General features: G+C 41.7%; 1 protein-coding gene across 7 annotated transcripts in view; it reads right to left on the bottom strand.

Moving 5' to 3' along the window:
- Nucleotides 1-23653, bottom strand: part of LOC111245292 (uncharacterized) — a 69744-nt gene that overhangs the window by 21854 nt on the left and 24237 nt on the right. Inside the window, exon 2 of one of the 7 annotated variants that reach the window (XM_086980178.1) lies at nt 582-1603. The exons of the other annotated variants lie outside the window; for them this stretch is intronic. The gene's annotated coding sequence lies outside the window, so the exon portion shown is untranslated. The remainder of the gene's footprint in view (nt 1-581; nt 1604-23653) is intronic. 7 annotated transcript variants of the gene reach the window in all.

The following is a 23653-nucleotide window of genomic DNA, read 5'->3' as shown; positions in this document are numbered from 1 at the left end:
CGCTCTGTATAGTATGTAACAACAAGAATGAACACGCCTCTATTTGAATTCAACTTTATTCTATATTTACTCATGTAGTAAAGTAAAACATGGCCTACTCCACCGAATTTCCGGTTGCTCATCGGTTCGGGGCGAATAGAAACGTCATTCTCAAAAATGCGGTACCCAAATTTTTTAAGGGACGGAAAAGAAAGAGGCTGGCCCTCTAATATAAGCCGAAGGCAAAAAAAATACCGATCATGATATACCGGAAAAGTCTAAGACATATTATCAATATGAAATATGTGAGAAATATGCGACTTATATTGTATCCACTGCGTGAGTTATATATATATATATATATATATATATATATATATATATATATATATATATATAGCATAATTGCGGTAGACCAGATGTCTCCTTTGAGTCCTACATGTCCACGACGTCCTTTTCACTATAATCTAATCTTATACCAACCATTAACTGTGACCAATTAATTTCCCGCTGAAGTTCTATCAAAGTAAGTTTGCAGATAAGGAAATGAATCTTTGAAACAAGGCAAACTCGCTGCCCTTCTGTTCTTTTCTCTAACTTACCTCTTGTTTCCAATGATATTTTGCAGCTTAGACGACAACAAGCGATAACCCCCAAAAACAAGGCCTTTAATAGGCATAACAAATGTTTAGGGTCGGAAAATTCTCACAAGCGATTCTTTCACATCAGACATCGGCGGGAAAAGGCACGCTCGTTGTCGACCAATCATCAGACATATTTGATCAATTGACGACATCTGACCGCCGACGCGCAAGGGGGAGAACTAGCACATTTTTGCTTTTCGTTTCCTGCGTTATTTTATAGTGGTGCGCATGGTCGTGCATGATACCACCGTCTGTAGATTCAAACAGGATGAGTCGCTGTTTGTTGCCAGCTCGCAGCGGGTGGCAGCCACAGTGCTTTCTATGGTTGCTTATTAGCCACAACAGGACGCGGGTGATTATTGCCACTACGACTATTAATGGTAGTCAATGATGCTTAGAGTAGCGGTGGGTGTCCTTGAGCAATTTTTTCGTTTCCTCTGTGGAAATATCGTTATCGTCATCAAAATTATCATCGTAGTTAAACTGTGCGCACGACCCAGCCGTCAACGTACACGGATGAGAAGACCGTTTTTTAGTTTCGGTCGTCCATGTCGCCTATCGTCGATGAGCGATTCGTCAAAATATCTTTTCTCCTCTAAGGTAAAGGAGACGAGCCTGCAAGGGAAGATTCTCATTATGGTCACTGTTTAATTGTTAGACGCTAGCAGTACGAAGCCGATTTGGCACGAAGTACGTCCTGCAGCATGCGTAGGCTGTATACGTGCTGAAGGAGTAGCGGATGTCTGTGGTAACAAGTCTTCCTAGCTTTTGGCCACCCGCTGTTGTCTCTTGTGCCCCGTTGCGCTGCACATTTATGATGGCAACCCTGTAGAATTGTGTGCACGTCCGATTTAACCCATCCTGACGAAATCATCGAACTCCGACCCCGGGGAGTAGCTGTCCCCGAGCGTCATCCAGGCGTGCAACATTTTCCTCGATTAACTGTTGTGAGGGGATTTCTTGCACTGGCGATTACGGTACTGCGTGATGAAATGAAGCAATGACAAAGCTCTTGTTAGCGATGCTTAAAGAAAGTGTAGAATAGCAAAAATAAAATACGGGATCGATTAAATCTGATAGATTGCCATGTACCCATATAGCACCCGTAATATAATAAGCCAACGTTAAACGCTAGTAAAGCGGTGTGTCTTGTTTGATTTGGAATAAAGATTACTGAATTTTCTTTGCAGCGTATTTTAAAAGAATAAGTTTGATGGTCGCTGTGCGTTGGGCTACCGCTTGGGCGAGAAGACAGCTAATGGCACTGAATAGGTTCATGTGCAACGAGAAATTCTAAAACACTCCCTTGCGTCATAAAATAGATGTCGTACTTGATTTGTATAGAATAATTATAAAGGACTCACGTCACAGTCACGACTCGGAGCTCGTTCTAATCCGTAATATAAATAATTTCGATACGTCATGTTAGTGAAACGAAATCCGTTTCTGTCAGGAACCGCTAAGCGAAGCCCACAAAGCGACCCATGATCAGGGCTTTCGAGTCATGTAACCCAGAATATTATGAACACATTTTAAGCGAACTTAACACACTTCGTGGATCGCTTTGACGCACAAGGTTCGGTTATTCAACATTAAGTTTGTCTATAGTATAGTTTCGTTTCATTGAAGGTAATATTAACGATTCTTTATTATTGTACCAACGTCAATCATTTTTCATATATTATAACTTTACATAGTTTTCGGAAGATTATAAATTCATTTTTCAACATGAAGAAATTACCAATAGAGAATTTAGGCTCTTTCTAAATGTATGTTAGAGGATCGTACTTCGGCTTGTTCATCCTATTTCCTGCGTCGAATCTCTTGTCCTGACAAGCACTTATAATTTTAAGCAGTGCCACTCAAAGCAAAGCCTGTCATAGAAAGGACAGCTAAGGGTTAACTGCAGAACACCTCGTTTAAGGGGATTGGGGTTTGAAATAGGCTCAGTTGTCGAACACCCATTTCAAATAATAGATTGGAGGTGTTCTATAACCTGCAAAAAAGGTGGCATTGACCTGTCATCGGTGTAAGTAACCAAACAAAAAGAAATGCCTTCGCTACCTAGTCAGGTATGTTTACCGCTCAAAATAGGTAAGATCTTACTGAAAACTAACAGCATCTGGTACTCAGATCTAGCTGAGCCTTTTTTATGAATTACCTATTTTGCCAATTCCAACCTATCCTTATGCAGATGTTTGGTGGCATTAGATGTTGTCCACGTATACTGTTTCTAGAACCTGGTCTAAATAACAATTTAGATCTATGTATTATATCATACATGCTTCCTTCGTTAGCGCCTGGCCAATCTTGCTATCTAGGATGTTTCCTTGAATGCGTAAGTAAGCAGGCACTGCTACCTGTTTCAGATCACACGACAGGCGCCGTGTTAACAAGGAGATGCAAGTTCCAGATAAATATTAATATTATGTGGCACCGGTAAATTTTAGCGGAATTAAGAAAAGTTGAAGCGCTCGTTGAAGCTGTTTTCTTGACGTGTGGAGATAACGACACCACGAGCGAAACAGGCCGGACGTCTCAATAGAATTTTCTGCACTACCATTGTTGTTTGGGTGCACCCAGTCGGTGCAACCGCTAAATATACACAGTGTACAGTCTACCTTCAGCAAAGGTTTAAGTCCTGACTCGTTTCCGGCCTTATGGATAAATATCTTGATATACTATAAATAGTCGAATGGAAAGAGCTCTCTGTTGCCTTCGTTTTATCATGGTTATCAGTAGATCTTGTGCTGCGTACTAAATCTAATCGGCTTGAGCAATTCTCGAGAACTTCTTCACCAAAAATTGCAAGATCTTATTGAGTTATCATTCTAAGATTTGTGGGTAGCTACCAGGGTCGTACTCCCGCGAACGTTTACGTTTAGTTTTTTTTTTACCTTTGTCGTACTTTGTTGATTAAATTAAACCAGGGTATTTGCAACGGCGAATCTGAAGCGGCTCGTTTTCTTCTGACACCATTCCTGTCGGGCTACTGATATTCCCAATTCATACGTATTATCAAAAATTAAACTCAGGCCTAAATTAGGAAACGTTCCCGCTGGAACAACAACCCAACTAGGCTGACTCCCAATCGGTCAAAGAACCTCAATCTCAGGGCACTCAGATCACTTGAATTTCTACCTCTCTATATACGTATGGCAGAATTCTACCGTGCGTACTTCGTCGAGCTAATGCTTGTGGCTGAATATGTTCCTTTGATAGGGCTGGCAGTGGACAATGTAGGACTAGGTCAATGCGGCCGTAATTTGACCTTGTCTACTCTACTCTACTGCAGTACAAAATAAAAATGAACAGCCCGATCTGCTTTCCTGGCCGAGCCTCTAATTCTCGGAACCGAAAGACAATTAGTACAAGGACGATTTGTTCTATATCCCAACTGTATTGCAGTTGATTCAGTATATTGTATTCTTGTTGCAATAAGAAATTACATACTGACAGCTTATCGATGACAACTACCATGGTGATCTGAGGAACGAACAAACATTAAGCGGCTACAAATAAGGCTGCCTATGTAATGCTGAAAATGTCAAAGAATCTTTACTACGCGATACAGGATAGCTATAAAATGTCGAGTAAGGACTCACGAGACAGCGGTCAATATAGGTATACTGCTTTTTGTAGATGTCGTATATATATATATATATATTTTTACTGTGATCGTTCCAAACTCTTGGAAGGTACTTCAAGTTCAGTGAATTAAACTTTCTACACATGCCTTAAGTTATTTCAATACGGATGATTTTTCCAATCTGCCGTTTGACTTCCAAAACTGAAATTGGAAAGACGACTGAAGTGCGTTTAGAGAGCCAGTGTTTGTCATAGACGATACTTGAAAGGCCATAGATTCTCGAGCGGAAATTCGTTGTGTGATCCACACTTGACTACCTTCATCCTACTTCAAGGTGATCATTTGTCATACTATCAGTCTGATCCTTATCTGTCGCCGTCGCCATTCTTTGCTGTTTTTTACAATATTTCCTAATTTTATTCAACGAGTAGACCCTTGGCATCACCACTGATGGCGATTAAACTAGCGTCCCATTAGTTGAAATTACGCTAATTAATAATCTGATCATAGAGAGATATCAAACGTGACCTGCTCCATCACTGTCGACTGTTTTTACGCTCAAAGAACAACATCCATAGGTCGACATGCTACAACCTATCCAATCAATCAAGTGATTTTCGTAAAGTCGTAAAAGAGATGCATTTAGGATGCTAGCAACTCTCTGGCAATAAGTTCTGTTTTTTTAACGCTTTCAAGTTGATTGTATGAAGAAATCCTTGAAAGAACTTGTTTTTGCTATGCTAAAAGGCCATGGTAACTCTAGCATAAAAAAGCATGATAACAACACGTAAATTCGAGTCATCCATGGCAACGCAGCCAGCCAGCCAGCCAGCCAGCCAGCCAGCCAGATGCGCATCATCATGGTCTGCGGTCGTGGCCGAGAACAATTAAAGTGGCAACAAGCTACAGAATGTGCTTATAGGCTAGAAGTTCGTTGGACTTGATCTTCGTTAACGTCTTACGGCTTAGCCAATAAGAAAAGATGCTGTAAAAAGCAATTGTTAAATTAGGAGAAGGTGCAACTGTTGAAGGACGCAGTAATGATATGGCTCGAGACTGCGCTACTACAATATGAAATTAGAAAGTAACCAAGTCATTCACAATTTGTGCTTGCTACAAACAACAACAACAACAACAACAACAACAAAGAGAACGTGTGGCTGTAATTCGAGTGAGGTTGTTGCTACCGAAAAAACAAATGTCAACCGGGTAAGAGAAACCGAAAGCTTAAATAAATGATAACACGCTGCACGTAACCCGCTGGGTTAAATTACAATTTTGCAACCTTGCAAACTGTTTAAGCTAGGCACGGGCCAATTTTGGCCAATCCTATTTCTCAGAAAGGAACGATTTATTGCTACTATTTAATGGTAAAACTTTGAATCGATTTCCATAAATGTCTCATGCGTTGCGGGGATCTCACTGTACGAACAAGATAAATAAAGGTTTACTCAAACTCAGTTATATATTTACGGTATTTGAGAAAGGGCTAATTAGCGCACTTCGAAGAAGGTGATCGCGGCACAGAATGCTACGGCTATGGGTAATAATCTGAAAAGCAGCTCGAATGAGGCCAAGTCCAAGGTCAACCATTAAGTGTACTATGATATAATCCAACAGGCATTTAATTTCCAGGCCAATGTGCCTCTTTTCCCTGAAGAAGAAGAAGAAGAACATGCAAAAAAGCGCTTGCGTTAAAGTGTTAGTTTGACACTAACATGACTTATTCTAAAGTAGTTTTTATGATTCGGGTCTGATGCTTTGTTGTCATGTTTTTATTAATGGTTCCTGTTGTGTTGAATGGCTAGCATATTGAACTAGGCCCAGAGGATGTTTGATCTGAGTCTTGTTGCCGTATGACGTCTATAACCAAACGCAAAGGCCAGTTCTTCTAAAAATCTGTCAAGTTCATCTAAAACATTATGATTAAACCATTTGGGTCACTTTTAGAAGTTGTAGTAGTTCATCATTTGCTAATGCCATGTGACTGTCTTTGAGGGAGAGTATCGTGTCCTAATTACTACGCTGGTTGGCATACTCTCTGCAGAACTCTACAGGACACAATGCAATATCTTAATACCTGCCAATGTATTAAAATGTGAAACAAGACCAAGGTTTGATAAAACTTGATAGTTTGATACTTGAACCTGTACAACGGTAATACAATTCCTTCATTAAGTACAATAAGCTTGATGAAAATAATTTTTCAGTTTATGGTATGGTTTTACTTACTCTTTACTGAGTCCGTCCGATCTCTCACATCGGATACAGAAATCCATAAGTGCTAATTTTAATCCGAACCGCTATTATTAAAGGAGTGGTTTGCGCTCTTCCCCATATGACGATGTTTTAATATGAGAACCCGATTTATGTGATTACGGCAGCAGCTCGTACGTACACAAATAGCAAGCTGCCTATTAATGGAATGATGATAGAAAGACAACCTTGGCGCACGTCATACGACAGAGTGCAGACCGTGAACGGCCGAACGTACGTACGTACGTGCGTGCGTGTGTCTCGTTTCTCTGGTGTTTTACTGGATCACGTTCTCACTGTGGGCGGTCGCGCAAGATATCTATAACGTTTTGCTATCGCTAGTACTTGGCCGCACCGCCATATCAGACGTGTTAGGTTTACGCCGTTCGTTCACGACTTTCAAGACAAAAATTAAGAACTAAGATTAAGAAAAGTTTCTTGTCTTTCTTTTTTTTTTTTTTTGTCTTGCTTTTTGCCTTTCAAGCTTTTGTTGCACAGCAATGAAACCATCCTGTGTTGGCCAGTGTAACATTAGTTATCCAGTTGTATGACAAAAAAAAAAAAAAAAATTTACGCTATTATAGTAGACGGTGTTCAGTGCTGAAACGGCGGTCGAGGTTGGAACCAACCTACTATCTAATTGCGTTGCCTACTCTAAGGCCATGAGCGAAATTGTATAAATAGATAAATTGTATAGAGGTAAGCATTTTAATAATTACCATATAATTACAACCTATTTAAATTGGTTGTGGCGCAAAGCTGTAGCATGGCCAGTTTGATATGCCGATGCCTGCTCGGCATGTATTCCCACTATAGATACATTACCGTAGCGAGCGCTGAAGTACACTGAGGTTGAGCCTTTTCGCGCGTCTAGCTCCAAGTTGAAATAATCCGTCCTGAACAAAATATATTTTCAGATTTTTCCCTGCAGTTTACAGTTGATCAATTGATCTCGGCGGGATATTCACATCCGCCAAAACTTATTTAAGATACTTTGTTTACGTGTAAACAGATGTTTGCCTACGGCGAGTGCGCATGGACATCGCGAGATCTACGCTTTGGGAAGTTTACATTGCAGAATTTGTCAAGCTAACATCAAATATTATGCAGGCAATTAGGACAAATCTAACTATCAATGTTAGGCTTAATACAAACTGCACAGATGTGTTCCACGTGATCTTTACCGTTAAGGCTTGTTTAGGCGTAGCTGTATATACAGTATATGTGTAGGTGTATGTACAATATACAAGCGCTTCTACATGTACGACGCGGAAAGGTGCTTCCGGTTTCGAACTCGAAATAGATGATCGTGGTTAGAATAATACGACTCATCATTTGAACCTCTGCTACGTTTCGTGATTGCCAGTTACGAGCAATTGTGTTGCATTTGCTTGCCAGCGCAGCTGCTGGCTGAAAAATGCAGGTTTTAGCGAGACCCAGTTTGGGCAAGATCAACTCCAACAGTCAAGACATCGACGTTGGAAATTCTACACTTATCTCCTGCGGCACTATGAAGACTCAACTGAAACACGTTTTCTGGACTCATCGTCATATGATTTCATCGGTTTTTTTTTTTTTTTTTTTTCAAACCACAATAGATACTTTCACGATCAGCGGGTAATAATGTAAACACATTATTACCCAAACATTAGATCATAGAATTTCTAAAATATTGAAACTTGTAGCGATATCTGCAAAGAGACAACTACGTAGACGAACAGATCTATTCATCCAGTAATCCTATTCATAAATGCATCTACGGGCGTGTAACTGTTGTAGAACGTGCCAACTCGAACCGACTGATCACGCTGCGTCCAATTTGGTCTATTTTTATCGAATCCCTAATGGCTTCGCGAACAGCAGTAGAAATGATCAGAGAATAACGTCTATGTAGAACAATGTCGGTTGACTAGTAAATCTCAGAGCTTAATCTGTAGCGGTATCTGTCGCCAATTGAAGTGCCGTTTCGCGACCCTGCGACGGAAGTGAACCAGTGTTGAACGAATGCACATACCACTCTAATGCTAATGATACACTATTATTATATAGTAATAGGTGGTTGGTAGCTGAAACAAATTAAGTTGCCCCCAGGGATAAAGCTGACGACAAACGACTAGCAACAGTTGACCAGATCAAAGCCACAACGAACCTTTGCGTTGTGGCCGATGTAGTTGGCTAGAACGTGTTAAACCTGTAGACAACACAACGATTAGTGTCGGACGCACGGACCCGGTCCAGGGCCAGATAGAGGCGCACAGCGTTCAGTTAAAAAATACAGCAGTAGCAGCACACGCAATTCGATGACGGCTGAAGCAGATACACCGTTGCATGTTCGTACTATAGAATGAGGTACGGGCCTTGTCAAGCGACGCCACGTCAATGCTCTGACTCAAGCCGCTGATAATTTTGTTGCTGTTGTTTTTGTCCTACTCTCACTGTTGCTGATGTCTTGCTTGTAGCAGGTATCAGGGCATATGTAGTCCGGCCACCGAACCTACTGCATGCCGCTATATAGGACAACTACGGAACGACGAGTTTGTGCCGAGTTTCAATCGAAGTCCGCAGTTGAATGTCAGATGGCAATAGCAGCACATTACTAGCCCCGGGGCTGACTCGCTCTTTTAAACGGTAGCCGAAGTAGCAACAATGTCAGCAGCAGTAATAACAACAACAAGAATAACTGGTGATGAGTCTATGTCGAGATTCACACAGATGCAGGGCAATATAGATGACGACGCTGTCGATCCGTTTCGAAGCTGCATCTATACGGATGTGTGATAGACATAATAGGACCTGCAGATGAGAGGAGGCTCAATGGCTACCGCTATCCTAAGCTACGACTGCACTCACTTATACGGATCCTCCAAAAAGTTGTGCACCACGGCCCTTAGGTTATGCATACGATGTATCGCATAGCTTTAGTTGGCCAGGAAAAGAAGGGACGAAGCTTGCACAGAACATAAGCGTTAGTAAATATGTCTTCAGTGCAGCCGGAATGTATTTTACCATTTTATATTTATCATGTGCGTCTTTATTTTCTCTAGGATGCCTCCTGTAAGTAGGCATAGTGTTGCATGAAGCGACAATCCTGGTTTTCACTGCCGGAGGCCTTGATCTCCAGACGTCGAAGCGGGTTACCAATTCTTAGGTATCTATCTTTATTTATATCTGTAGCCTGTCGAGTCTGTTCTCAAGTGGTTCGATACGAATCCTTTTGTAAGTTATCTGGGTTGTATAAGGTCAGGTTTACACATAGAAATACTGTAACTTACGTGGTATGTTCCAATAAATAATGCTAACGTCCACTGTAACAATTATCTTTTCGCTGGACTTATTGCCAGTCGAACATACATGACTGTGTGTTGAATGCACAAATAGAAGTTTTTATATAATGCTCTTCCATTTATTCACTCGTCATAATTAACTAGCAAGAATTTAACAAAATGCTCAGACCTATTATTCCATTGATAAAATCCATACTTTGATGGCAACGGCATCTGTTGTACGACACGATTTTGATTCCACGATATCACCTCAGGCAAAATGGTGCATCTCCATTAATGACTTCATTTTGTAATCAATACAAAAACTTCTGCTTCATATGTGACTTTAAGAAGCACCATGGAGGCCCAGTTATCGACTGCAACCTGTTATAGAGATGATATCCTCTAATACATTAAAGTAAGAATATGCAATAAAAATTTTCTTCGGCCTCAACTTACGCGGACAATGCAGGTTTGGTGTTATGTTCGGGTGAACGGAGTAGATATGTTCGAAACGTTTGCCGCTGACAATACTGAATCTCAACATATCCTTCGTAGCAATGAAAGAGAACTGCATTTATTACATAGTTATGCAAAGGAAACATTTGCATCGATGCCTGTAGGAGCTACACTATCACATATAACAGCTGTTGTAGCGCACGTTAAAGTAGCCCAGAAATCTAAACGGTAAGAGATTGCTGTTTTTGTTGCCCGGACTCTCACGGCAATGATCTAGTTAAGTCCTAGATCGGCACTGTTTGCCGTGGGTCCGTATAATGTATTTTGGTTAGCCTTTGAAAGTTGCCCTTTGCAAACATGACATCATCAACGAGCCCATCTTGGAGAAAATGACGGTCTTCCAGTGCAGTAGCACTTGCAACCGCTCGGTAACCTGTAGTACCTTCTTCCTCTCGACTCATGACCCACATAGAGTAACTTATCATGAAACCCATTGCGCGCAGTACATTACACAGAGACGGAAACGTTTCGTATGTATGAACATGCAGTGGAACTCCAGCGGAATCATTCGGTGGTATACCGAGATAAGATGTTTTAGGGGAAAAAAAAACTCAAAAACGCCAGGACTGATGATGACGAGCAGATTATGTTACCAAAGGTGGGAACGGCGTTAGGTAACGTGGTGTCTGGATAAGCTCTTTATAGTTGATGAGGAGCATGAAGCATAGTAGCTTCTATCTGAAGTCGTGAATACATGCCCATAGAGTTTTGGATATAGTTGTAAAGCTTGTAGTATCTCTAAAGGACGTTTAACATCACTGGTAACAGCAGCGTAAAATCTATATTCGCAGAATGCCGTAATAGCTTTCAGCTCACCAGCCATTGCCATTGAAGTACATAGCGGTCCCCATTAGAATGGGGTTCGTACGTTTCTCTATTACTTGTCGTATGTACTCCACGCAAAAAGTAAATAATCAAAGAACGACATTTTGCTGTTTATGTGTAGTGGCTATCAGAGTAGGAATATGCTAGAGAATCTGAGGTTTGTTTTTCATCGATTCGCCCAGTTTTTCTTCTGTTTAAGGAAGCTGTTTGACAACGCTGCGGTGTCAACGTGCTCACCAACGTAAATACAACAAGTGCCGTAACCAAATGAACTTCAACACTGAAAGACAGCTCAGTTTAGTCTGGCTGGAGAGTAGTCAATATATGATTACCACGAGCAACAATAGCAGCTGGCACCGTAGATGGTAACACTGCTAGCCGTGGGTAACGATACCAAGAACGAGCTTGGCCGAGTACGCTCGCGCCTATGGCCTTGGTCTATCGGAAGGCTATGTTTAGTACCATTTTCACTATGTCCATCATATATTCCTTATAACTCTATCGTAGTAAGCTTGCTTGATCTAGTTAGATCGCCGCGCACACGCCTATAGGCTCGTCGACAGACCATCGTATTCAGACCAGACGAACGGCTTCAGATACGAAACTAATTTATCCACTGCATAGTCTCTTCGCCAACCTACGAATTTGAGGAAGTGTGAGGTTCTGCTTCGATTTAGACATCGTATGCCTGCACGTACACGCATGAAGCTGCGTCCATCTCACGAGGAAAAACCGACTAGGGAAGGCATTTGCGCGCAACCCGTCTCGTAATCATAGGAGTGGACGTTCGACAATCACGGAACCTGTCGACGTTGGCGACAGCAGCTACAGCCACAACTGAACCGAGCTACTGCGTTACATCTCGCGCGACTTGGGTCCATTTAACTCGTGCGGGTGGCTTTGCCAGTGTCTGGATCGGAGACGAACAAAGTAGCGGAAGTCATTTTGAAGAAGGTGCATTAAAAAAATGAACATCAATGGCAGAATTCACAGGGCACAAGGCTACGATCAGAGCTTGTGGTCAGCTGAATAGTTTGGTAACGAGCGGCATACCTTCTTCGTTCGGTGCACTGTGAATTGGTATGGCTCCGAAGGCTAGTTAGAAAAGGAAAAGTGGCAAGTCATGTTTCTGAGGGACCGGGACAATGATGGTAATTCCTAGCGGCTATAGTAATCTTCACGACCAGGTTGGACAACTTTAGCTGTCATGTTATGCGTAGTTCTGCACAAACAGTAAAGGTAAACGCTCTAGGAATAGGCGTATGTAAAAGGATTACGTGGATTTCATTTACGGATCTATCGAATCGCTTGAGAGGCTGATCAGTCACAATGCGATTAATTCAGCACCTTATTTTAATATGATTTTTCACTGAAGCTAGTTAATCCAACGATATCCGTTTAATTACTACCGGTATAACTACGGCTGTATGACATGCTTACCGCTATTATTGCCTCGAACGAGTAATTTTCACTCATCATCTGCCCAGCGGCCCCCGTAAACAGATACAAAGTAGAATTTTACCCGCTCGTATCCTGCTTGCTAATTTACAAATAAATTTAGCCAGCAAAACAAGAGCTAGCTTGTTAGCGTGTTTCTGTATAACGACGAGTCAATGAATATTATATATGTCTTTATGTAGCAGTAAGCGTTGCAAAATACCCAGGTCTTCTTGATAGTCGATGATAGTCTTCCGTACCGTTTTTTTTGATCAGACATTCCGACAACACTTTTTTTGACCTGGTAGTGCGATTACGTTAAGATGTTATACCACTTGATCCTCTACGTTTGGCGGTAAAATTAAGAAGAATAAATCGACTTTAATACCTTTTTTCCCCGTAATATCAATTTTATTATTCGTAGATCTCACCCCAATAACAGCTTCGGTTGCAGGGATATTACCGTTAGTACGAACTGATTACAATGAACACTTAGTAAAATCTGCACAGCATTGGTTACGTTGTGGTGATCTATCCGGAGATTGTAGCAGTCCTATTTAACCTGGCCAAAGGTTGACAATTTGCTCAGAACTACGAAGAACTGCTTCTGCTATTGTCCTCATCAGTGCCGTCAATACTATAATATAGTTCCATTGGATTAATGGGTTTGAAAGCATTAACCGACTGTGACCGGCCGCCTTTTTCTTGTCACTGGCTCTGTGCCGCGTTGACCCGTCAGTTTCACAGCATCAACAGCTCCTTGCTTGCCACAACTGTCGCCGAGAATTGTCTTTATTGGTGTCGCTCGCATGCGACCCCCCCGCCTGTCTTCCTATCTACTATTATTTATTTACTTCGCCTACTCTCTCCCTCACACACACACAGATACATAAGCTCTCTCTCGGTTTTATACACAGTCAGTGATGGCTTCATCCGGTTCTTCGCTGCTGGGGACGTCTTAAGATATTTTCATCATTTGATTCTAATATACAATACCGTGGTGACATGATAGTTATCACGTAAGGACAAGGGCCCGCTGGCTGCTGCCAACGCGGTGATTGCAATGATCCCCAATTGGCACTGCGATAAGTTCAACAGTAGCAGCTAAAATCAGCAGCCGACTCAGGGGCGGCAACACTAGCAGACAAAAGTGACACCATCTGCTGGTGTCGTCTGCCGGTTTGTCTGTGCAAGCGAAATTGCCGGAGCTGGCGGCGAACTGATCTGTCGATTGCTTTGATTGACTCGAGTGACAGCAGCGTCACCAGCAGCGCGGGCGACGTATCTATTATACAAATGTGCTCTCAATGGCGTCATCGTATGGCTCGGGGCGGGAAGCGGGAACACCATAGCGGCTTCGTCGTCGCCGTCGACGAAAATAAAGACGATGTCTCGGACGCAAGCGAACTGTCTGTCGTTTCTGACGAATCTATCACTATTTTATTATTGAAGCAGACGGTGAGACCAGCTGCGGGAGATCGCTCGAGACACGGATCATATAAAGACGAGCAGAGAGACGCAGACTGATCGAGTTATACTGTCGCCAGCGGCTCCTCGCGAATGGACCGGAAACGACACACAACTGTAATGAACACAAACACAGGGGCATAGCTATGTCGTATCTGGCTGTTTTCCGGTTTGGCTGCACATCGTCTGCCTTCCCAGTCACTTGACTTAGGTTCTTCAGTTCACTGTGTCACCGACGCCAACATCACCACCATCTTGATGATCACCATTAGCATCGCCGTCAATACTCTACGTCGTTCAATAAGTTAGTGAGTCAGTGACGTTACTTGAGGCCGACATAGCGAAACATTCTACAGATAACCACAATAGCACTTTGCTAAGAGCAGCGCCCGACGCTTACGGACTCGACTCCATCTAACGAACATACGCATCTCCGGGCAATCACGACATCGGATATGAGGGCTCCCTGTTTTATTTGTACAATTTTCGTTTACCCCATCGGGGACACTTTGTAGAGGCCCCACATATACTCTCATATTCTTACTTGCGAATCGCTCATGCCTCCAGCGAAACGATTTGCCTGCACAGCACTACTACTGGTGCTAGCAGCACTAGTTGATAGGACAGATTCAAGTTCGTTTTGAAAGACATGACAGGTAACGAAGAAATAGGTAACGGGTAAGTAAGAAATCAAGGATGAAGCTTTAACGTCGAATGTCGCTATCGTTCGTAGACAACCTCAAGTAGAATGCCAAGCTGCCGTAGCACGTGGCGCCAAGACATTCAATAACAGGAACATAAATATATCGCCACTGACCGCGGCGCACATGGCGATGATGATTATTACTATTGTTAACTTTATGGTAACTGATCTCGTGATTGACGATGCCGTTTCATCAGGAGTTGCTAATAGATAATGTCCAGATAACGTTGTCGCCGTATTCACCTACTGTCACATCGCGACCCCCTCGTAATTTTCCAGAAACATAGGATTGCTTTGCGGCATTTTCTTGGTTATATTGTCATCTACTTGTCTTTTATCGCAGACGTCATCGTGCCTCCTCGCAGGGGGTGACAGCTATCCCGAATCAATCAGTTTAACAACTGGCATCTGCTATTTGTCATTTCTTATTTCTCTTATTTGCATTTGTTCTCGGCATCTCTCTTTGCTGTATATTCACCGTTCATCTGGTTATAATTTTTCCAGTAAGCCCTGCTAGAAAACGAGTGTTGCCCCGACTTTTATTGCGTACGTCACAGCAGTACTAAAACGGTTTGCCCATTGATTCAATCGTACCTAAGCCGTTTGTCGTTAACTTACCATTCTGTCTCCATTGCACTGCGGTGATGATGAAAAAAAAAGTGACGTGGTCTACTTGAGAAGGGGTAGCTGAACAACAAGGCGCTTTAATGTAGATTTACATTGAGTACAAGGAGTACACAGAAATTTGTGCTACTTTAAGTACCACCTGATATTTGCCTGCTGTTTGGTGCTTCCGCAAGAGATAACTTCGCTTTGAAGTTCGCAGCTTTTGCTGCCTCGCTACTCTTACAAGCGAGTACCTATGCGGGCACGGTACGTAGCGCGGATCTGTTAGCATCGTTTTTGCATAGGGCAAGTTCGTACATAGGACTGGCTGGCGTTGCCGCTGTCTTAGTAGCCTTTAGTTATGGTGCTAAACCAACAAGTATTGGCAAACGACGATAAGACAGAGTAACTGAACAATGTCAATAAACGGAGCATTGCGCGCTCGGTTTATTGACATTTCGTCGTACCAATTGCAAGGCCAGGCTCACTGATGGTATCCCAGTGGATGTATCGCCGTCGCCTACTTTCGGTTGTCACACAAACTATTAACTTGCGCTGTAGTACCGATCGTGAATGTATCTTATTGGTCCTTGCAGAGGACCATCGGGGTTCAGTCCGATATTACGCTGGGCGCCATAGGTATATGTCAATGCACCGAATCCGTCTCCTAAAAAAAAAATTCAAGGTGTACCCATTTTACTTCGGACGCCAAGCCAATCATTGATCTCTTTCGCTAATCGAATCTGCGTTGTCTTCTTGGATTTGCCTATATTGATGCAAATTCCGTTGCATACAGTACGTAATAATTTCAAGGGGCAATTGTTTTTTTTTGTCAACAGTACTCATAGCGCCAACTAGCTGCGAGGACAGAATAATAGCATCAATAACCAGCAGCGCCGGCTCGATAATAACAGAGCCAGTAGTTAAAGAAATAGTGGTCAAATGGCCACTTCCGATTGAATACTTCTTTTTTTGTAAATGATTTTTAGTGGCACAGCCGCACCGTCAGGAAACGAATGGATATCGGGGACGACTTATCTCTCTCCGTGCTGTTCCGCATCAGTAGTATGGCTCAACAACGTACGTGATAGCACACGGACAGTCACATGGAAAAAAGCTAAAGCTGTAAAAACTCCGCAATCCAGGCATCAACAGTAAGCAGGCGTTACTGGAACGTACGGTGCAATCGTTCGTCCAGTCTTATCTAGTGAAACCGGCACATCGGCTTTAGTTTGTTTCAAGTTCTATTGGCGAGCCCTGTGCTAGCAGTAGAGCAGCCGGCTAACCCCGATAGTGCTGGCAGAATCCAGTCAGTCTCGAAAGCCAAACTCTTCTATGGTTCGCAGTCCCCATGCACAGCGTCAGCCGTGGATAATGTCTACATCTGTTTGTATGTTCTGCGTGTTTGTCACGCTTCCGTCGCCAGTGGACACTCTTCTATCGGCTCGTACGCCGCCGTTGCCGTCTCCCGCTGACAGGCGGTATCTTCGTCCTTCCTCGCCAACAGCAAGGGCAAGCCAAAATGTACACACCGTACAAAACGACCTCGTGCTGTGCGACGGGTCTATCCAGTGGCAATAGAATTTAAAGAGGACTCCCACAGGGCGGTGATGCCACCGGGCGTGTCTCGCGCGGCCGTAAAGTGTGTTTCACTCATCGTGCCTTGAAACCGACGGATAACTGATTATCTCGTGCTACAACGTTTCCTCCCCACATATGGGGGAAAACAAAGTGTCCAGTTCGTTGAGTTGCCAACCTCTTTAATGACAGGATGTAAGAGTAAACGGTATAATTATAGTTATTTATGAGACTGTACTGGAAAGGTACTAAGGGTGGGTGAGATAGCAGTGGTTGAATTGCTGCGGATCGGAAAATAGGACATGGAACACCTTTACAAAAGAACACTTAAACAAATATTTATTCTTTACTGCGGATTTATTAATCTATATGACATTATCTAGATAAAACATGAATACAGTTACCCTATGTGTACCAATATAAAGTACAACATAATTATATTATACATGTATATTAGTTAAGTTATTTATGTAAATAATAATCGTTATAAACCCTTAACGGTAACTCGGTATGGCAATAAGTCATATGAATGGAGATAATGGTGGAATTTATTCTAGAGATGTAGTGAAGTAAGGCCATATATTGATCAGTTGTGCCTGATCTCGAAGCTCAGCTATTCCACTTGCTGTAGTATATTGGACTCTATATAACTTTATTTGGATTAAGCCCATATGAGATTAAAGCTAGTGTAGATGAACTCGGCGAACTAAGCTATTACGTGCCCCCCATATGATAATTGTTTTTCTGGACTCAAAGCTTATTTTACTAATTATATGGTGCCCAAATTTAAATGGATAACGTACTGGCTTTCCTAGATGGTGTTTATGAATCGTGTTAGTTTGATCTTCTCGCCCAGGGTACGCTCAGAATCAAAGCTTTTCTTCGAACGTTTGGAAGCGACCAGCTATAGTGTTAAAACTTTGTCTCGATTCAAGAGAATCTGGACATTGTTCTATGAAGTACATTCAACAACTAATTCCTGCCAATCTTGTATAATACAGATACACACAAATTTAGGCAGAAGACATTCTGCTCGCTCTGGCTCAGGTCTAGCATCGACGTCTAACTTGCCACTTGTTACTTCAATATAACGCACCCTGCTTCACAAAGATATGATGGATGGGAGGGGTTTATGTATCTATCTCTATTCCATAGCGCATTGCCTATGACGGGCTGAACAAGTGTCAGTTAGGGCAGTTCAAATTTACAAAAAGAAAAGAAAAAAGCGTTTCACAAAAGGGTATTATTGTATGTTCCCATGTAAGTAATGTCGATGATAATGTTAAGACCGCTCTGGTCCGCTGAAACTACGACCATGGCAATAGCTACTTGTATTTTGCACGTACGTTAACAACATGGTAAGGGTAGAAAGAAAAGTCTCAAACAGCCACCAAATTAACCTAACTAACGTAGACCGCACACATCGAAAAGTCTCAGAAAAATCAGGTGTAGTACTATCCCAATAGAGCCTGACGATGACAACTATTGTATGTTAGGAAAGGACCGTTTGAGCCATTCATAGTGGTGCTCTGTGTACGTGAAGAAACAATGCCGCATTGCTTCAAGCCATTGACGGAACTAGTTGATTGTTGTAGATTGATCATTTCGTAAAGTCGAAGACGAAAACAAGAGCGACAATAGAAATAGAAAGGAAAGGAAGTAGAGGGACATCTGGTTTTTAGCGCGGACTAAAATGGAAAAAAAACACGAGTGGATGAAGCTCTAAGCACGCTGCAGTTCCCTATTAAAGAAACACACTTGGCAATTGGCGTAGCAAATGAAAAATTGATACCTCGGCGACTCTCGGCAGGAGCTCATCAACAATGGCAGCAGCGGCGGCGGCTGAAGGGAAAAGGGATAATACGTTACAAACCAGTAGGCAAATTGGAGAGAGTATAGTGAAATTAATTTTGGAAAAGGGTGCCTTGTTTACCACCTAATTGATCCTAAAGCTGGGTTGACGTAGACGCCTATCAGTCTGGCGCCTTCAGTTCGAATATACGCCAAGCAATTTTCCGGAATCAACTTGTAGCCTAAATGGTTGGATTGTCTAAATATGCCAAGGTAGACAGCCAATATATTAGAAGTAAATTGGAAATAGAGAACGATTCTATCCGTTTGATGATCCGTAATTATCCAACTTTCATGTACACACAATACGTATAACGATAAAGTGAAGCCATTGGGACCAAATTAAACCACTATCAAATATAGATAAGTGTTGAATAGACCCGCCCACACGCTGAATATATTTACTGTACATAATAAGGATTATTATGTAAATAATAGACCATAAGGCATGCTTTCACTGCCGTGTAATTCTAAAGTTGCAGTTACTTTGCAATACGCTCTTGAAGTTTTGTGATGTCCGAAGGCTAAATCTGCCATGAAGCGCCTGCATAAGCAATGTAAATATCATGGCTGCCACTGTTCAAGACACTTCGTATCGGAGAGAGTCTTTAAGGATTAAAAACTTTTCGTCGTCGGCAGATTTTCCTTTGGAAATGTTGTCATCAAATGTTATTAATAAACATGAATAAACCACAAAATATAGTAGCAATAATATCTTTTATTTTTCCTGTTACATAGAAAACATTAATACTTTCAGAAGCTAGTGTTTAAGAAGAGAGAGGTTGGCAAAAATCAAGTTACGGCTTACATTAAAAATTATCTTAAAAGTTCCGACTTCACAGGTGCAATGTTGTATACATCTAACTTTGCTAACGCTGTATAACTTCTACGTATAAATTTTAAGATATTATTCGAACGCGTGACGATACTTAAAACGAAGAAGCGATCACAGATAAATCCTTTCGTTAGTTTTAATAGAAAATCTCCTTATATATATATATAATAGAACAATTCGACGGCTACGTACCTACAATAATGGTTAGTGGTAGATCTCAGATTATTTCAGATATTCTCGTTTCGCTGGCGAAACGACCTGAAATTATGACCATCTAACGTTAGCAAGCTAAACTATTGAATTAATGAGCGCTGCTAATGTGTTGATCCTTATTTGGGCCTTGGCCCAAAAGACCAGGTTCAACATGTGCAGCTGTTTTTTCTTCACATTTACCTTGTACTGTCCCAAATCGTTCGCTGGCCTGTTCAGGCTCCATCTGATTTTTTTCCTGATTCGTGGCCCCTTCTTACGTTTTTCAGTCAAACTGACAATTTTTCCCCTAACTCTCATTACCTTTTTTACCACATAGCGGACATCACAGTGTGGGCCATTGCAAGTCAAATTGTCAGTTACAGCCTTAACGCAGCGTTCCATGATTGGCCCTGTTGTATCAGACTCAACATTTACAGCGTTGCCGATTTTACCAGTCTGAACTGAGCTAGGGGTGACCCAACAGCCGTATCGCCAGCACCCGCTGCCAAAACTTACCAACCGTTCGGTACTTAGCAATAGTATTTAGATCGATTCGGCCTGCTTCGCTTCTTTGCTTTTTTTTTCCATTTACAAACCAGCAACGTTGAGAAGAATCTTTCTTCAGCTTTTTCCGTACTTATCACACAGAAGCGGCGCATACTACGCAGTGATGGTTTAATACGTCGATTTGCTAGAGCTTATCAGCTGTCGCGCATTTGGCGGTACGCACTAACTGCAGTGACGATCAGCGATGGAAATGAAGCAGACTGGAAGACAACTACTGACCGATGAGATGACCACACCGCATGGTTCTTGAATCTGCTATCGCTGTTGCAACAACTATTGCTGGATATTTCAGATAGACGTACTGACAAAGGCACTCGTAAACCGCTCGCGCTTACTGATCGATTGCAAGACAAACAAGCAAGTCCTGAGTTTATTTTTAAGGTGACCTTAGGGGATAAGACAGCAGGAAGAATTTTATTAAAGGGGAACCGTCCATTCGTAAGCTTGCCACCTGTGCTCGTTCAGATGTCATTGTCAAAGAGGGTGACGAAATTACGTTGGAGATAAGAGAGACGCCTGTTATTGCCACTGCGAAAAAGGGGACGACCGTGGTAAGCGTCTTAGCCACTCCAACAAATGCGTTGTCAATGTCCAGACCCAGAGAGTCAAATGGGTAAAGTTGAAACCAACTTCAGTGAAGAAGATGAACACGGAAAGTGGGATGGGGTTTCGAGGACCCCTTATCGATTAACAAGGGGAAGACGGGAATGGCGAAACGATTTAAGAGAGCAACCATTAGAGAGGAAAAAACGGAAAGCTATCTATAATAATCGATAGAAAGATAAAAAAGAAATACCGACATACGTCGTTTGTTGTTCTTGTACCCATTATGTATTGACAGATGCTCGTCGTTGGCGTAATCCCTAATTGAAATGTCTAATATTGAAATAATAATAATGATAGTTGTAATAGCCATATTATAGGACTCATAGAAGATAACATGACGGGCATCGGCAAACGCATGGGGTCACATATTTGAGCTAAGCTTACTGAGTTACACAGTTAGATGTTATTAGGGACGCACCGTCCCTGCGTCGCTCGTATGAAATGATTATCGAAAAAGTCAAATAATAGTGATGAGGAAGCAGATGAAGATCCGAAGTCGGCAATAAGTAAACAATGCGAACGACTCAATGAAAAAGGAAGAGGACGCAGGCGACCGCTTTAACTGTGCCGGGTCACGAGTCTCATACAATAAGAAATTAAGGTTTATTATATTTGATAAAATTAAAGACAATTCTTTATTTTTGTTTGTTGAAACACTTGTATTTAATATGCGATCTACGTCTATCATAAAAAATCGATATCACCCGCAGTTTCTAGTGAATATTGAATTATAATTGAGTATAATTAGGCTCTACCGAATAACATAGTGGAATATATACAATTCTTGAGTAATCAATAAATGAGCCCTCTAAGTTCACTTAATCCAAAATCTATTAATTAGAACAAACGGATGATGATGAGTTAAACGATACTTGCGTTGGTCTCCATAGTTGAACACTATTATAAAGCGGTGCAAGTTAAAAAAAAAGGTCGTGCTTTTAATTGTTCATTTTGGTTAGTCGATAAAAGCGGAGTTCCAGAAGCTTTTCGTATTGTACATTAACCGAACTTTAGCAGGACAACTTACGAAGAACTTGTTACGAATTTGTGCTCTTTAGAATTTCGCTAGTAAGACAATCAATATAATCAACCATGTACGTTAACGAGAGCATGAGATTTTAACAACAGGACGGGAGTCTAACTAGAAATTGCGATGTTTGCGATGAACCATTGACGACTGCCAGTAAAAATAGTAAAGTTTTAGGCAGAGTTTTAATGGTCTAATAACCATCTGGGCATGTGTGTTATTTCAGTTCTGTACAATTTCGTGCAGGTGGAAAACAGCGCAAGGAAGGAGGAAAGCGCAAATTCTAGACAACTTAGGGATCTTTCTTTTCCATCTTAAAATAAGTAATCAGAGTTGGGCACTTCGCAAATGGGGAATTCGAGCGGTATCTTCTGTCTGAGCACACGTATTCTGTGAGTGAGGACCCGGCAAACCAGCGAAAACCTCACGCGGGAACGGCTCAGCCTTTTCTAATCAGCAAGAACAACGTGACCCTTACGTTAATCAAGAGGAAACGTGAAACTGTACCAATCTTGATCGTATCTAATCACCTCAGCTAATTCGCCACTTGGTCAGCCCTTCTTTATAGGCTCAATAGAATTGAATTTATTTGATCCGACGATATAGGTCAGTGTCCACATAGGCGGGCCATCATTAGGATTATAGATGCTAAAGGGAACCTTGCCGTATTTAACGTTGAGAGGAAGAGGAACGCTTCGGGTCGTTGTAAAACCTTAGTATCGATTTAATGTGAAAGAGCTAATTCATATCTCTTCCTTACTGTTGATGTCCGCTAGTTCCAAACTATACTACGTTTTGATCCGCAACTGATACATTTATCCGTCCAACCACTAGCTTGCTTAGGCACACACTTGCTAGGATCAACTTTAGCGATCGAGTCAAGTGTGTCTAAACGAGGTTAAGGGTAGCCCTAGCTAATGATCGCGGACGTTGAAACGTTCGCTTCAATCGTTCGATAGAAATCAACTGGGAAATCCAAAAACATTTTCCTTCCGAAACGTATATTATCTGTTTTGATCTGATAATACGAAATACACTTGTGAAGGCTTGCCGTGCGGGTTTTAGTCGGATCGAACTATCTGATCATTTAACGGTCTAATAATCCTTAAAAATAGAGCAAAACAAGGCTTAAGCTTTCATCTTATACAGGTTTGTTAGCAGCTCCATCCCCTCACAGCTACTGACTAGGCCTTACTGAAACCATGTTAAGTCAAACTGAGGTGAGTTCTCAATGTGAAAACATTGTGAGGTATGGTGATGTGACTTACCTTCTAAAAACGTATAAGAAATTTCATGAATAAGTGAAAAGTGGGCAAGCTTTAAAGGTTGGGATCTATCCCTTACTAAATCTATTTTATCTGTAGCACTGGAACTGTGTAAAATAAGTTAATATAGTTAGTAATAAGGTAATATAGTTAGTTTACAAACCATGATGTAATCAAACAGTTAATATACTAAAGAAGCTAAACATGGGAGATATAATAAACATTTTACCGATATGGCTTATTTTCGGTCTCTAACGCAACAGTCATATAAGTGCGTTTTTTTTCATAAATAAATTTTGTTGTAATTTTAAAAAGCAAACCTTAAATCATTGCCAACAGAGGGCACCGCTCTAGATGTGCCTCTAATGCAAACACTTCAATAAGTACCAATCTGAGTGTTACTATTACGAAATACAACACATTTATCGGTCTCGTTAATCTATT

The sequence above is a fragment of the Varroa destructor genome, unplaced genomic scaffold (assembly GCF_002443255.2).
Source record: "Varroa destructor unplaced genomic scaffold, Vdes_3.0 BEIS01000002.1, whole genome shotgun sequence".
Classification (NCBI taxonomy): domain Eukaryota; kingdom Metazoa; phylum Arthropoda; class Arachnida; order Mesostigmata; family Varroidae; genus Varroa; species Varroa destructor.
Note: the sequence above shows the minus strand (reverse complement) of the source record. Positions and strands in the feature narration are given on the sequence as shown.